At 36.6% G+C, this 17421-nt stretch overlaps 1 protein-coding gene across 6 annotated transcripts in view; it reads left to right on the top strand.

Moving 5' to 3' along the window:
* The window catches only part of PDSS2 (decaprenyl diphosphate synthase subunit 2), a 292097-nt gene that overhangs the window by 21155 nt on the left and 253521 nt on the right, over positions 1–17421 (top strand). The window lies entirely within an intron of this gene.

Raw genomic sequence — 17421 nt, 5'->3', positions numbered from 1 at the left:
ACACACACACACACACACACACACACACACACGTATCAATTAAGGAAGGGAATTGAAAGGTATAGCTGTGTTGCAATTAGTCAACCAATATTTATTGACCGTCAACTGTGCATTAAAACACAGTGACAGATAATTGAGGTAAAAAGGGTTTCTATACTCCAAGGACATAGAGTATTCTTGAGGAAACTAGATGTAAACATACGAAGTTACAGTGGTAATGTAAGATAAAAATAATTTAATCGTATTTGTCAGTAACTGCCAAGTGGGAGATTTAGTTAAGTGTTCCAGGAGTTCAGGTCAGAGATAGACTACTCTGAGTGAAGGGCTTTGTGGAAGAATTTTGAGCAGCTGCTTGAAGAATCGGTAGAATTTTGGATTGATGGAAAATAGGAAGAAGATATTTCTGCCCTTCCTTTTCACTGGAATACCATATGGGGAATTCAGGAAGAGCAGAGTTAGGATCATGTTAATTTTGGGACAAAATTAGCAGTTAACCATGTTGGAGAACTTTAACTTAATGAACCTGAAAAAACCTCTTGACGATTTCACCATCTTTGTAAGTTCCCTTAATTCAGGCCTATAAAACAGAAACAAAACGTTTTTAAAGCTCTGGAAGGCATAGAGAAAGTGATGCCATCCAGGATATTCACTGTGAAAGAAGCAGTGTTGTATTATTAAATTTGGACATTTTAAGCAGTTTGAGGAAAAGAACACACACAAAGGAGTCATGTGTCTCTACTTCAGAAACCTTGACTTCCAACTGCTCAGAAAGCTCTGGTAACTACAGAGCATCAAATAAGCTTTCAGAGATTCTGATCTTCATACAAATTACCAATATAAAGAGGAAGAGATTTTTTATATGCCTTCTTTCTCTCTTATCCTCAAAACTAAAGTGATTGTATTTTTCTCAAGACCAAGTTAAGGAAGATGATATTATCATTCTTGTCATTGTATTGTCTTTTCTCTTTTTCCTGTCCCTCTTTCCTTTATTGTAGAGTACACTTGTTGAGTACATTTTAATAAATTATCTATTTAAAAATATCTAAATCCGTACTCATGGCTATTTATAGGTAGATATGATAGAAATGTAGAGATTATCAAATTTATGGTGAATGGGCATACACAGTCCTTGGGTTGCATGGATTGTTTTTTCAAGCAAATCTGGTCAAGTTTTGTTTTCAGACTAGAAATGAACAATATCTTTTCAGGAACCTGGAGGAATCAGAGAGAAAAAGCAAATGTTGCTATATCAGAGAGAGTAGTTTTATTTTTTCCTGGGAGACTAAATCATCAAGTAGGTTTTATTGTATATAAAAATCTCTAGTTGAAAAGAGCCTTCTTTGGTGTGTGTTACTTGATTTTAAAAATTTAATCTCGTTCTTACATAAAACATGTCCCTGTTAGATAGCACAGAAATTCATTAAAAAAAATTTTTTTTAACGTTTATTTTTTTTTGAGACAGAGAGAGACAGAGCATGAACGGGGGAGGGTCAGAGAGAGGGAGACACAGAATCTGAAACAGGCTCCAGGCTCTGAGCTGTCAGCACAGAGCCCGACACGGGGCTCGAACTCACGGACCACGAGATCATGACCTGAGCTGAAGTCGGCCGCTTAACCTACTGAGCCACCCAGGCGCCCCAGAAATTCATTTTAAAAGTACCCATAATCTTACCACTCAGAGATAGCTAGTATTACTATTTTGGTGTACAGCCTTCAAGACTATAAAAGTGAAGGGGCACCTGGGTGGCTCAGTCAGTTAAGCGTCTGACTCTTGATTTCGGCTCTCACGGTTCTTTAGTTCAAGCCTCACATCGGGTTCTGCGCTGACAGTGTGGACCCTGTTTAGGATTCTCTCTCTTCCCTCTTTCTCTGCCCCCTCCCCTGCTCTCTCTCTCTCTCTCTCTCAAAAAAAAATAAACTAATAAATTTTTTTTTAAAGACTATAAAAGTGAGTTTGCCCATGTGTGTATTTTTGTTTATATAGCAGTACATAGAGAATTGCTTTTAAATTTTTAACAACTACATGGTATTCCATTGTGTGGATATACCATAATATGATTCATTATTCTGTTTGGTTGGATGTTTGTCCTCCTAAATTTGATGTGATGTCTTTCCCTAGCCCTAGGTCCCACAGATGTTCTCCTATATTTTCTTCTAAAAGTTTTATAGTTTCATGTTATTTATTTATTTATTTATTTATTTATTTATTTATTTTTAAAACTAGAATTGTTTATTTTTTTTGTACTCAGAGTACTTTTTTTTTATTTTTTGTATTTTTTTCAATATATGAAATTTATTGTCAAACTGGTTTCCATACAACACCCAGTGCTCATCCCAAAAGGTGTCATGGTTTTTATTTAAATCCATGATCGATTTTGCATTGATTTCATGCATGTAGCATATTTTAAGTCAAGGTTCTTATTTTCTTTTTCCTGTCTGTGAATGTCTAGTTATTCCAGCACAATTTGTTGAAAAGACTACCCTTCCTCCGTTGAACTGCTGTTGCACCTCTGTCAAAGTTCACTTGGTGTATTTGTATTGATCCATTTCTGGATTCTCTATTTCACTGATCTATACCTTTCTCTTCTGCCAATACCGCACTGTCTTGATTTCAATGGCTATGTAGTAGGACTTAACATCAGATAAAGTGGCTCCTCCTACTTTATTCTTCTTTTTCATGATTATTTTAGAATAAATTGGTTTGTATCTGTCATAGTTTTTGTGGTGGTGGCAGCAGAACCTTGCACCTCTTCTGCACCCCAACTGAGCACAGGGTGGGAGAAAGGATTTTTTTTAGGGAATAGGAAATAGTTCCTAATGTTAAACACCATTTCTGCACCCCAGCTGAGCACAGGGTGGGAGAAAGGATTTTTTAGGGAATAGGAAATAGTTTCTAATGTTAAGCAGAAACATGACATCATTAAACATTATTTTTGTAGAAAATATTCCTTTCATGATATCAGTAAGACTATTGTACAGTGTTTAAAGTGGCACTATCCTGTTTGAAAGCAAAGGAGTAGATGGCTAAGTACTCAAGGACCCTTCTGTTGTTGTTTTCATTTTATCCACTGTTGTCAGGGACTTGGGTTTAGGTTTCTACAGCAACCACAGTCTGGACTACATAATTCCAACACATAGTGTGCATGTGGTGTTAACTCTGATGCCTTATACACTGCAACTGCAGAGTTGCAGTTGCTATGGAGATCAATCTTTGGACACACTTGGTTGATAACGATGTCTCTCATATGTGGATTTTGCTGCTAAAAGAATATGAAGTGGTGCTATTAGTTGACTGAGAGACGTAGAAGACTTTATCAATAATTTCTCTATAGCTGAGAACCTCACATTTGAAAACTTTAAGTTAGACATTTGCTCACAAACATACTAAAGTGTCTGTGTGTGTGTGTTTGCTTGCTTGATACCTGGAAGTGGAGGGAAAATATGACATCAGAGAACACATTGTCAGAGGAATTTGACAGACTCCTCTTGGCCAGTCAACCTCATTTAAACAGTATACTGTAAAAAAAAAAAATTCAAAGACTAAATAACTTACATTATTTTAGTGGGCTTATAATAAAGTCAGTTGTCAGTAAAAAAGGGAAGGGAGCAATTCTTCTTGTGAACTATTCTCATTTGAATATGGGGCCTTGGGTAACAGCTAGGAAGAACCTTTTTCTTGGAGCACTTTACCTCTGAAGAGTCCTTTGAACTCCAGAAATGAGAAACAATTGAGGAAGAGGAAGTGATTTTTTTTTTCCTTTGATAGTGTTACTTAAACTAGGATACAGGTTCTAGACCTAAGAGAGACTGTTGCTGAGTGTCCTCATTTGCAGAATTCTTGAAAGAAATGTTGTTGTAGGCTGATAAAAATCTTTGCTTTGGGTTAGAGAAACTTGTCAGCCAGGAGTTGATAGACCAGAGTAGTAGTTCTCAACCCCGGCTGCACATTAGCATGTGGGGCTTTAACACAGTACTGATGTTTGAGCCTAACAAAAGCTAAATCAGAATCTCTGGGAATGATGAAAAACTGTGGCGTTGGTATTCTTTTTTTCTTCTTCTTCTTCTTGAAAAGTGAATACTTGGGGCGGGCGCCTGGGTGGCTCAGTCGGATAAGCGGCTGACTTCGGCTCAGGTCATGATCTCGCGGTCAGTGAGTTCAAGCCCCGCATCGGGCTCTGTGCTGACAGCTCAGAGCCTGGAGCCTGTTTCGGATTCTGTGTCTCCCTCTTAATGACCCTCCCCTGTTCATCCTCTGTCTCTTTCTGTCTCAAAAATAAATAAACATTAAAAAAAATTTTTTTTAAAAGAAAAGCGAATACTTGATACTAATATGCAACCAGGATTGAGAACCTCTGCAACAGAGTAAGGTTTTCATCTAGAATCTTACATTTTAGCTGAATTTGTATATTAGAATGCAGTAAGAAAAGTAATGTGAACATTGCAGAGTTTAGAAAGGGCAGTCTTACCATCTATGTTAGTTTCCTGTTGCTGTTTTAACAAATTACCACAGACTTACTGGCTTTAAACAACACAAGTTTATTATCTTACTTTCCTGGAGATCAGAAGTCCTAAATGGGTCTTAGGGGGCTGAAATCAGGATGTCAACAGAGCTGAATTCCTTCTGGATACTCAAGAGAGAATCCATTCCTTGCCTTTTGCTACTTCTAGAGGCTGCCCACCTTTTTTGAAAGGCTTGTGGCCACATCACTCCAACCTCTCTGCCTCTGTTGTCACATCTCCTTTTCTGACTCTGACCCTCCTGACTCCCTTATGAGGATCCTTGTGATTATATTGAGCCCATCCAGGTAATCCAGGATAATCCCCTGATCTCACGATCATTAACTTAATCACATCAGTAACGTCCCTTTGCCAAGTAAAGTAACATTCACAGCTTCCAGGGATTAGGACCTGGACATCTTTTGGGACAGGAGGGCATTTATTAGGCCAACCATATGAGCTTAACACAAAGATCGTCACTTTGGTCTTTTCCTTACTAGTCTTTAATGTGCATATTTTTATTAGAATGTGATCACCTTGCATATACAGTTTTTATTCTTTCCTGCTTAGTCCTCATAACCATCATTTTAAATAGCTGCATAATAGTCCATCCATGATTATGCCATATTTTACATTGTCTTCACCCTGTTGTTGGATTTTTATGTTATTTCAGACTCCTATTGATAGATCAAGTGTGATAAGTGTTTTTATTTATTAGATAGACCCCATGATGTGGGTGGAAGTACTTAAATATTATAAACCTTTTTATAGTGTTTAACTCAAACTCCAAAGTTGTATTTTTGAAGAGTTCTAATTGATTTGCAACACTATCAGCAATGTAAGAGAACAGTATGGGTGCCTTTATATCTTTGCCAATATTGGTCATTATCATTAGAAAAAGACTTTTTACTAAAAAGATAGGTGAAAAAATGTTGTCCTGATTTAAATTTAATCTACTTGCAAATTTTCCCCATATTTCTGTTTATTTCTCTTTGCATGTTTTGTTCATTTATTTCTTATAGTATGATTTATTTATTAATCTTTAAGATATCTTTTGTAAGTGATGAATCATAAATTCTACTCCTGAAACCAACATTATACTGCATGTTAACTAACTAGAATTTAAATAAAGATTTGAAACCAACAAAAAATCTGTAAGACAACTTTATATGGTGGAACTACTGACTTACATGCTATAAATCTTTTTTATTATTTTTTTAATTAAAAAAATTTTTTTAGTGTTTATTTATTTTTGACAGAGAGAGACAGAGCATGAGCGGGGGAGGGGCAGAGAGAGAGGGAGACACAGAATCCGAAGCAGGCTCCAGGCTCTGAGCTGTTGGCACAGAGCCCGACGTGGGGCTCGACCTCACAGACCGTGAGATCATGACCTGAGCCGAAGTCAGATGCTCAACCAACTGAGCCACCCAGGTGCCCCGCTACAAATCTTTTTTAAAACACACATTTAAAAATTTTAAATTGTTCTGATCTGTTTTTCCCTTTGTGATTCTTTTATTTTGCTATGTTTACGTTTTCACCTGACAAAGGTTTGTGGTATTCACTTGTTTTCTTTTACTTATTTCATGATTTAGTCACTGCCCTTAGCAAATTGCTAGCAAGCTAAGAGGTTCAGGGACTTAACGAGTCCAGACTTACCATATGACTTACGGTACCAAGCAAGTACCAAATTAATTTGATTCTGTTTGTATAATTTATCAAAATTAGGAACAAATTTTTAAAAGGACTGGAGAAGAAATCTAACAATTGTAGTACAGTCCTTAGATGTTTATTGCCCTTTGCTAGAAGGTTTATTCACCATGCTGTCATGTTGTGTGTTCGTGCAGATAATTGAGAATTATAGTAAGCTATCCTAGTCTATGATAAACAGACAGAATGCACTTTAATTACATTCTAATTTATTATCTAGTGAAAGTACCTTGCTAACAAATCAACCCAGATATGACTTATTGGATAGCCTTTGCACTTAGAGGAATAATCAGTCTGTAATCATAAACAACATGAACCGTTCATCTTCTAGATTGCTATTGTATTTATTACGCTCAAATGCCTGCACTGGGCTTCTTTTCTGTTTGCCTCCCGTTTCGTGGCTTATATGCCCCTACCCTGCCTGCTGTAAGTTGGTGGCATCCTGTGCTTACCAATTCTTTCTCTTGAAATATGTGTTAGGTTCATGCCTGGGAACAGAGTTCTGTTACTTTACCATAGGAGTAAAATGCATTTTTCTCCAGTTACAGTAAATAGAATAAACTGTCACCGTAATGTACTAATATGTGATTTATTTCCTGCTACCCCGATAAGAACTAGCACAATTCTAATTCTATAAAGAAAGAGTTTGCCCCACAGAATAGCCACCACATCCTTTAATATCCTGTATTACTTCCCCCTGGTTCCAAAATGGAGTATGCAAATTAAGATGAAACAACAGCTAGCCCCTGTTATTTTGTTTGGAGACAACCTTGTGCAGAGAATCTTATCTGGGTATGGGTTTTCTGGTGCAGTACCTTCTTTAATTCTACTACTTAAGAATGAACATCCTCTGGCACTGTTTCCACAGAATAATTTAGAAGTTTGTAGCAGTAGCTGTTAACAGTAGATGATAATAATTCCTATCTGAGAGTATCCCCTTTTTTATGAACAAGGATCTTACACCTAGAAGACCCCTCACTAGTGCTTTTAGTGTAATGCTCACAACCAATGTGTCCATAATTGTACAGCTGATAAGTGGTAGAAGGGACCTGGAATTTCTGCATTTCAGTGCTGTGATTTTTTGTTTCCATTCTTGGACCAAATTTGAATTAAAAGGGAAGGTAAAAAGATTTTACTTACCCTCTTTTTCCACATTGGGAATTTGTTTTGGCATGCAGATCAACTTAGGGGGCTTGGAAGTTCTTTACGTTCTGAAGATTTCTGCAGAAAATATAACTAAAAAATTTTTTTTACCTGGAAATTGCTTAATCACTTCCATTTGAGAGTTTTCGTTTTATTTGGCTTCAATATGAGTGGTAAAATCACCTTTCTTCTTTACTTTTTGTTTAAGTATTCTCTCTGAGCCAGGTGATGTTTAAGGTCTACTCTTAAGATTCTGTGATTATGTCCCTTAAATGTCTTGCTTTTTTTCCCTGTATGTTCTCCACCCTCACACAGACCCAGGTTTCGGGAGTTTCCCATAGGATATTCTCCTTAGGGCCTGTTCAACCCCATTTTGGATCTGACCAAGGCATTGTTACTATTTTATGGGGTCCTCTGTTCCTGGAACCCTCTTGCTTGTCTCCTCAAAGCTAGATTCTGTGTGCTGTCTTGTCTGAATATTAGGAGGGAATTAGTAATAATTTTTACTCTTTTCTACCAGGGAAGCCTTAGATGCTTCTGTTGGAACTAACCCAAAAGCGACCATATTTAGTGTTTTGAGATCAGATTGAGGGGAGGGAGAGAGAGAGTGGGATCTTGACAAGGTGCAGAAGGAAGTATGTAGTTCTGAGCAGCCAGGGGCTTGTTTTGTGCATCCTATTCAGGCCGCTACCTATTTCATGTGGTTCTCCGGCTGTGCTTGAGAATATTAGCAGGGCTCACTCCAAGCCAAATCCTTCTCTGAAGCTGTGGCCTAGTTTGTTTTGGAGAAAATTTACTTCATGTTTGCCATCCTCTTCGCTCTGTAGCAGTTACTATATGAATTATTCAAGAACCCCTTTTTATGACTATGTTTGAACTCCATTTTAGGAATAATAACTATTCAGTTATATTCTGAATTTCATGGCGTTTTGACTTTCAGCAAGACCCTTTTAGGATCAAATCAGAGCAAAATAGTTGCTTATATTTGACCATACTGGAATGTAAGTCCCACTTTGGCTTCCAGCCTGTAAGTTATGAAATACTCCCCCAAATAGATCTTACCAAGATCACTAATGACCCCCATATCACTAAATCTAATGAATTTCTTTTAGTGTTCTATTTGTATTGTTGACAGTTTCTTTTTTGTTGAAAAATGCTTTTTACTTGATTTTCTTCTTTTTGGCCATTCCTTCCCTGCCTCCATGGCAGGCTTCACCAGCTGATTAAATGTTGCCATGCCGTACTATTACTCTGTTCTGTCCCCAGTTTATTCCGTTTCTTTCAGTTACCAGAAACAATTTGCATCAGTCTAACCTCACCCACCTGGCCTCCTTCTAGTCTTCCCTTCCCCCCATATTCCCAAAGAACATAAAAGTGGATGTGATCATACTGAAAAACATGCTGTGTTCTTGAATAGGAGGTCTCAGCATCATAAAGTGCTGATTTTCCCGTACTTAGTTTGTAAACTAAAGTGATCTCAATGAAAATACTAGAGAAACTAATTATAAGATGCATATTGGACCCTGAAAAACCTTGAAAAATAAGAACAATGAGGAGGGACTAGCTCTTCCAGATGTTAAAATATGCCATAAATTCTTAATTAAAGCAATGTCGTACTGGTGCATGAATTGACAGACTAATAGAGTAGAATTGAAAATTCAGAAATAGACTAGAAAATATAGCAACTTAGGATATGTATGGTAAAAACAGTATCTTATATCAGTGGAATGATGGATTCTAATAAATGGTATTGTTTTAACTGTAGCCATCTAGAAAGAGATTGTGAAGTCCCTACTTAATGTTGTGCACTTGGATAAACTCGAGATTGGTCAGAGATCTAAACATAAAACATGAAACCATGGGAGAATTTAATGATAACATTAGAGTTATAAAGCCTTTCTAAAATTCTGACTCAAAATCACAAAGTCAAAAGGTTGATTAATTTGTCTTTTTATTATTTATTTTTAAAGATTAAAAAAAATTTTTTTTGTTTATTTATTTTGAGAGAGAGAAGTGAGTGTATGTGAGGGAGGGGCAGAGAGAGAATCCATGGGGCTCCATCTTATGAGCTGCAAGATTATGACCTGAGCCAAAATCAAGAGTTGGATGCTTAACGGAGCCACCAGGCACCCCCTTATTTTTAAAGATTTTATTTTTAAGTACTCTCTACACCCACCGTGGGGCTTGAACTCACAACCCTGAGATCAAGAGTTGCATGCTCTACCAGCTGAGCCAGCTAGGTGCCCCTAATTTTCCTGTTAAAGATCAGTATGGCCAAAATTCACCATAAGCAAAGTCAGAAGAAAAATACAAGATTCATTGCAATCTCTATCAAAATTCCAATAGAATTTTTACAGAAATTTAAAAACAATCCTAAAATTTGTATGGAACCACCAAAGACTCCAAATAGCTAAGCAGTCTTAAGAAGAACAAAGCTAGGGGCACCTGGGTGGTTGAGTCAATTGAGCATCTGACTCTTGATTTTAGCTTAGGTCATGATCTCATTCATGGTTTGTGAGTTTGAGCCCTGTATCAGGCTTGCTGCTGTCACTGCGGAGCATGCTTTGGATCCTCTGTCTCCCTCCCTCTTTGTGCCTCCCCTGCTCATGCTCTCTCTCTCTAAAATAAAAATAAACATTAAAAGAAGAAGAACAAAGCTAGAGGCATCACCATTCCTGATTTCAAACTACATTTCAGAATTACTGTAATCAAAACAGTGTGGTAAAAATAGACATTGATCAGTGGAACAGAATAGAGAGCCCAGAAATAAACCCATACAAGGCCCAGAAAACCATACAGGGTCAATTAATTTACAACAAAGGAGCCAAGAATATACAATGGGGAAAGGATAGTCTCTTTAATAAATGGTGCTGGGGAAAATGAACAGTCATCTTACACCATTACACAAAAATTAACTCAAAATAAAGACTTGAACATAAAACCTGAAACCATAAAACTCCTAGAAGAAAACATAGGAGAAGCTTAGCTCTTGACATTGGTCTTGGCATTAGTTTTTTGGATTTGACACCAAAAGCAAAGGCAACAAAAACAATAAATAAACAAGTGGGACTACATCAAACTAAAAAGCTTTTGTACAACAAAGGAAACTATCAACACAATGAAAAGGGAATGGGAGAAAATATTTGCAAAATCATGTATCTGATAAGGGATTGATATTTAAAATGTATAAAGAAATTACACAACTCAATAGAAAAAAATATGATTTAACAATAGAGGACCTGATGAGACATTCTTCCAAGGAAGACATACAAGTGGCCATCAGGTACATGAAAAGGTGCTCCACATTATTAATCATCAGGGAAAAGTAAATCAAAACCACAAAAAGATATCATCTCATACCTGTTAGAATAGCTATTATAAAAAATACAGGAAATAACAAGTGCTGGTCAGGATGTGGAGAAAATGGAATCCTTGTGCACTGTTGGAAATGTAAATTTGTGTATCCCACTATGGAAAACAATATAGAGGTTTCTTAGAAGATTAAAAATATTACCATATGATTCAGCAATTCCACTGCTGGGTATTTATCTCAAGTAAATGAAATCGCTATCTCAGAAAGATACCCGTACCCTCATGTTTGTTGCGGCATTATTTACAATAGCCAAGACATGGAAACAACCTAAGTGCCATCAAAGGATGAATGGGCAAAGAATATGTGGTGTATAGATAATGGAATATTATTCAGCCATAAAAAAGGAATCCTATTTGTGATGATATGAGTGGACCTTGAGGGCATTATGCTAAGTGAAATATGACTGTGAAAGACAAATCCTTTGTAATCTCATTTCTCTCATTTATATCTCATTTATATATGAAATCTATATATGAAATGAGTATGAAATATATATGAAATCTCATTTATATATGAAAAAACCAAAGCCAAAACCAAACCAGCTCATGGGAACAAAGAACAGATGGGTGGTTTCCACAGAGGTAGGGGGTGGGCAGAGTGGATGAAGGTAGTCCAAATGTATGTACTTCTAATTATAAAATAATTAAGTTCTAGGAATGTAGTATATAGCATGATGACATGTTAACAATACTGTATATTTGAAAGTTGCTAAGAGAGTAGATCTTCAAAGCTCCCATCAAAGAAAAACTAATTGTAACAGTGTGTGGTAATGAATGTTAACTAGTCTCATTGTGGTAATTATTTTGCAATATACACACATATCAAATTGTTAATTTGATATAAAACTAATACAATGTTTTATATTAGTTATTTCAAAACTTTTTAATAAAGAGAATTAGAAATTGAAAAAAATTTGCCACTAATATTACAGTCATATATATGTATTAGGAGCTCATAGGGGCATCTGGATGGCTTAGTCAGTTAAACAACTGATTCTTGGTCTCAGCTCAGGTCATGATCTCATGGTTTGTGAGTTCTAGCTCCACATCATGCTCCATGCTGTCAGTGCGGAGCCTGCTTAGGATTCTTTCTCTTTCCCTCTTTCTCTGGCCTCCCTCCCTTGTACTTTCTCTCTTATACTCTCTCTCTCTCTCAAGATAAATAAACTTAAAAAAATTTTTTTTCAAGAGTTCATAGAAACTCTTGATAGGCCCTAGATAGCTTGTTTCTTCAGCCTTACCACACAGCATGCTTCCCCTTGTTCTCTCTGCTTTGGCCACTTTGACTTTTTTTTTCCTATCTCAAATTCATTGTTTCCTTCTCTTACAAGGCCTTTACTCATGCTATTCCTCTAGCTGGGAGACTTTACCTAGTTAAAATGTGCTTATCATTTGATCTTGACAGTATGTTACTTCTGCAGAGAAGTCTCCTTGACAAAGGTCAAGTTTTCCATTCATTAGTAGCACCTTGTTCATCTCCTTTCTAATTCTGGTTATAAATGCAGTTGTGCATTCTTTGTTAGGATTGTTTCTAGTCTTTCCCACTAGAAAGTAAGCCTCTTGAGAGCAGGGACCATGTCCACTTTGTTCGGAGATAAAAGTACCTATTTCCTAGGGTAGTGAGCATTAAATAATATGATACATATTATGTGCTTAGCATGATAGCATATAAACATATGATGCTAACTAGATCCTGCTATGTATTGTCTTGTTTTTATAGAAGGAAATGGTAACTGTTTTTATAGAAGGAAATGATAACTGAATTAGGTGGATAAAATTTAAGGAAGAATTCTGACTCTCCTTGGCAAGAGAAAGGGTTACCTTCAGAAAAGAGTAACTAGTCTGTGAAAAGAGAAATAAAATAGCTTTTATTCCTCTACTATTCTTAGTTATTGTATCTAAGACAAACTGCAAGAAAGCAGCTTTTTTGCCAAAATATTTTTTCATCTTTTCAGTTCAGTTCAGTTCTTTTTTTTTTTTTTTTTAATCAAATAGCCGGCAGTTTTAATTAGAAAAATACAAAATAGAATTTTTCAATTGGAGGGGTGCCTGGATGGCTCAGTCAGTTAAGCGTCCAACTCTTGATTTTGGCTCAGGTCATGATCTCATGGTTTGTGGGATTGAGCCCCACGTTGGGCTCTGCTCTGACAGAGCAGAGACTGCTTGGGATTCTTTGTCTTCCTGTCTCTCTGCCCTTCCCCTGCTCACTCTCTCGCATGCACGCTCTCTCTCTCTCAAAATAAATAAACTAAAAAAAAATGAAATTTTCAGTTGGAATCTGGGAATTAATATATACAATTGCAGTTCTATATTTGTTGTATTAACCAAACTTGTAAAATTCAGGTAGAATACAAGACAATGAAAGCCAAGCTGATACAATAGACATTTCACATTATGGCAAAGGGAACAGCTTATTGTCGATCACTAGGGTCATATTCTCTATCATGTGATTTGTAGGGTGGCTTTGAAGAGTTTAAAAATTATATTGTAGCTGCTTCATATTTTCTTCCAGGGTTCTCCAATTGTCACGGCCTCATCTCAGTTCTTCACATTTTTGAAAGCTGGTAGATTATTATTATTATTATTATTTTTACCAATTTTATTTTATTTTATTTTATATTTTATTTTATTTTATTTTATTTTATTTATTTTATTTTATTTTATTTTATTTATGCTTATTTATTTTGAGAGTGGGGTAGGGGCAGAGAGAGAGATGGAGAGAGAGAGAGAATCCCAAGCAGGCCCCGCACTGTCTGCACAGAGCCCAGCGCGGAGCTTGAACTTACAAAGTGTGATATCATGACCTGAGCTGAAATCAAGAGTCAGAAGCTTAACCGACTGAGCCACCCAAGGCTGGTAGATTATTTTAACATATACTTTAAGTGCCAGGTTTTTACTTTTCATATATTAAGTAAGCATTAAGAAAATTGCCTTTTTGAAATCCAAATTAAAACCACAGTGAGATATCACCTTACACTGTCATAATAACTAGAATCAGATAAAAAATGACAAATGTTGGTGAGGTTATGAAAAAAAAGGAACCCTTGTGCATTTGTTGGTGGAAATGCAAATTGGTGCAGCCACTATGGAAAACAGTATGGAGGTTCCTCAAAAAAGTTAAAAATAGAAATACCATACCCAGTAATTCCACTACTGGTTATCTTTTGAAAACACTAATTTGAAGAGGTGAAGGCAGCCCTGTGTTATTGCAGTATTATTTACAGTAGCCAAGATATGGAAGCAACCCAAGTGTCGATAGATGATAGATGAATGGATAGAGAAGATATGGTATATATTTACATTAGAATATTACTCAGCCATGAAACAGAATGAGATCTTGTGATTTACAACAACATGGATGGACCTAGAGGATATTGTGCTGAGTGAAATAAGTCAAACAGAAAAAGACAAATACCATATGATTTTACTGATCTGTGGAATTTAAGAAACAAAACAAGACCAAAACGAACAAACAAAAACCCAGACCTCTTATATATAGAGAACAAACTGGTGGTTGCCAGAGGGGAGGTGAGTGGGAAGATGGGTGAAGTAGATAAAGGGGATTAAGAAGTACAAACTTCCATGGGGCGCCTGGGTGGCTCAGTCGTTTATGCATCCGACTTCAGCTCAGGTCACGATCTCACAGTCCGTGAGTTCGAGCCCCGCGTTGGGCTCTGGGCTGACGGCTCAGAGCCTGGAGCCTGCTTCCGATTCTGTGTCTCCCTCTCTCTCCGCCCCTCCCCTGTTCATGCTCTGTCTCTGTCTCAAAAATAAATAAACGTTAAAAAAAAAATTAAAAAAAAAAAAAAGAAGTCCAAACTTACAGTTACAAAATAAATAAGTCACAGAGATGAAAAGGACAGCATAGCAAATCTGGTCAGCAATGTTTGATGACAGATGATGATTCCACGTATTGTGGTGAATGCTGAGCAATGTATACAATTGTTGACTCATAATATTGCACACCTGAAACTAATATAACATTGTATGTTAATTGTACTTTAATTAAAAAAAATAAATGAAAATTATTGAAATACAATTTACACACGATAAACACATTACAAGTAAATAAATCAAGTGGTTTATGCTTCTATAAAAATGTTGCCTTTTTGTTATTCTTTTGGTTTCTTTATTTTATATTTCTTGAATGCTGCCTGCTGCCTTGCTGTTGGGGAATTATAGTCCTTAGATCCAAACTGAGATACACATAACTAGGAAGTATTGTTTCTCCCTTTGTTTTCCTTCATGGCTTGGAGAAGAATGTGCATGGAGGCCCAAAGCAGAAAGTGGATGGTCTGTAGGCTACTTGGGGATCTCACATCTGTTTTGCTCAGCTTGTAGAGTAAGTTGAAAAATCAATTTCCAGCCTTTTTTAAAATCCAGAAGGCATAGCAACAGTGGACGAGCATTATCATGTGGCATCAACTGGCAGTGCTCGCTGGTGTGGCATATGCACTTCGGGCTGCCGTAGCTGCTTCTGACTTCCCCTGTTATCCGAGATTCGTTCCTCTTCATTAAGTTATATTCCTTGCCTGGCTTCTGGATTCTTCAGGCATTTAAGATTGTGATCCCAGGTGTGTGTGGGGGCGGGGGTGGGGTGGGGTGGGGAGAACACTATATGGTTAAGGGTAATGGAGGCTAAAAATCCGTGGTCTGCTGAGCTAATTCAGGTATACAGTCCCAGTGCCATCCTGATCAAAGGAGTCTTTGGTCTTCTCTCCTGGCAAATGAGATTTTTTAAATGGCAGTGGATGTCTTATAGAAATCAGTATAAGACAGTTAAGTAACCGTTTAATAAGAACTGCAGTACCACCCAATCAGGGCTGGTTTTACTGTTTTCTGGAGCTTCCTATAATTCTCTAAGTTTGTTGAAATATGTTACCTGTTGATGAAGGTGTTTGACTTTATTTTTTTTCAAGAAGAGTTTTTAAAGGGAAAATAACCTGTAACTAATAAGTTGACAAGTTGATTAATGGCAGAGAAAACTAAAAATTCCTCATACCTCCAAAACTCTAAATTTTTTCTATGTTTTTTATTGTGGTAAAATATACAGAATATAAAACTCATAACTATTTTTATGTGTACAATTCACTGACATTCAGTATGTTACAATACTGTGCAACCATCCCCACTGTCCATTTGCAGAACTTTTTCATCATCTCAAATAGAAACTCTGTGATCATTAAATAATAACTCCTCATTTCCCCCCACCTCGCCCCAGACCTGGTAATGTTTGTTCTGCTTCCTGTCTTTATGAGTTTGCCTATAGATACCTCATGTAAGTGGATTTGTACAGTGTTTGTCCTTTTGGCTTACTTAGCATAATGTTTTCAAGGATCATCCATGTTGTAGCGTGTCTCAGAATTTCATTCTATTTTATGGCTGAGTAAATACTCCATATAGTACAGCTATACCATATTTTGTTGATTCATTTATCTGTTGATGGACCAAAACTCTAATCTTTTGGCTGCACTGTACACAGCTAAATAGGAGGATAGATTCTTTTCAGTTCATCATCCACACTGGCTTCTTGGTATTCCTCCTTTCTAATCTCTCCTGAAGCCTTGCACATCAGCATGCCTTTCAGTTATTGTGGACCCAAAGCAATTCTGCCTCATTTAGCCACCAGTGAATCTGTTTATGTATATGCCTGCCTTATCCTACCCCACTTTCTTGCTTTACTCTAGGAGTATAGTGATTTCTAACTTGGTTGTATTTGACTTTTGGTTCTTTTCTTGTGAATCAGACTTTCATGCAACTCCCTAGATATCTGGAAGGCTTATTAACTTTCTGGTCTCAGCTGTGTGATTCACTAACTGATTTTAAGCTATACTGTTCTTAATTGTGAAATGAAGAGTTTGGAGTGGATATTTCAGATTTGTTCTAACTTTCATATTCTATCATTCAAAACATGATACTTGCTATCAGCGTTGGGGCAAGAGCAAAAATTGATGGAAATCCACGTAAGGGAATGAGTTTAGGAGTAATTGGGTCTAAAAGCAGTAAGAAAGCAGTATCTTTTTTTGAGCATTTTGCAAGGCCAACCGATAAGACTTGGAAACAATTTCAGTACATTTTATAACTCTTTAATACAGCCACAGAAGTTACTAACTTTTATTACTTTTGTTTGGGACTGGACAGGATACCTGACTTGTTATAACTCACTATATTAGGGAAGAGGTGGGAGAGTCAGGGGCAGATCTTGATAAATTGATAAAGCTAGTGAATTTTTTGGTAAATTTTCAAAACAAATCAGATAACTTTGGGAATCATTATAGTGTTTTCAACTTTTTAGTTTACCAAGAAAAAATATTTGTAAAAATCTATTATCTATTATCACTATTTCCTAAAAGGAAAAACATTCTAACAGTAAAATGTAGGAATTATATCAGAATTAAGGATGGGTTTTAATAGAACAGCACATTATATTACTATTTTTCTGCGCATTATTGTAAACTTGGTTGTGAATCATTGTTTAGGGAGTACTGGCATACATACAAATGTTTTTGAAATTTAGAGGAAAGGGAAATCGTAATTGCCTAGATTGACGAGATATGGAAAGGATGAAGGAAGAGATAGTGCCGGTGAAAGGGCAAGTTTGGGAAAAGAAGTTTTCAGGGAACGAAGAAGGTGCATTGGTTTTAGATGTGATGAATATCCAGATTGAAGTTAAGCAAGCAGTTAAACAAGTTAGACCTAGAG

This window comes from Herpailurus yagouaroundi, unplaced genomic scaffold, assembly GCF_014898765.1.
Source record: "Herpailurus yagouaroundi ecotype Mexico unplaced genomic scaffold, PumYag 139, whole genome shotgun sequence".
NCBI classification, from domain to species: Eukaryota; Metazoa; Chordata; class Mammalia; order Carnivora; family Felidae; genus Herpailurus; species Herpailurus yagouaroundi.
This window is presented reverse-complemented; position numbering and strand designations above follow the sequence as displayed.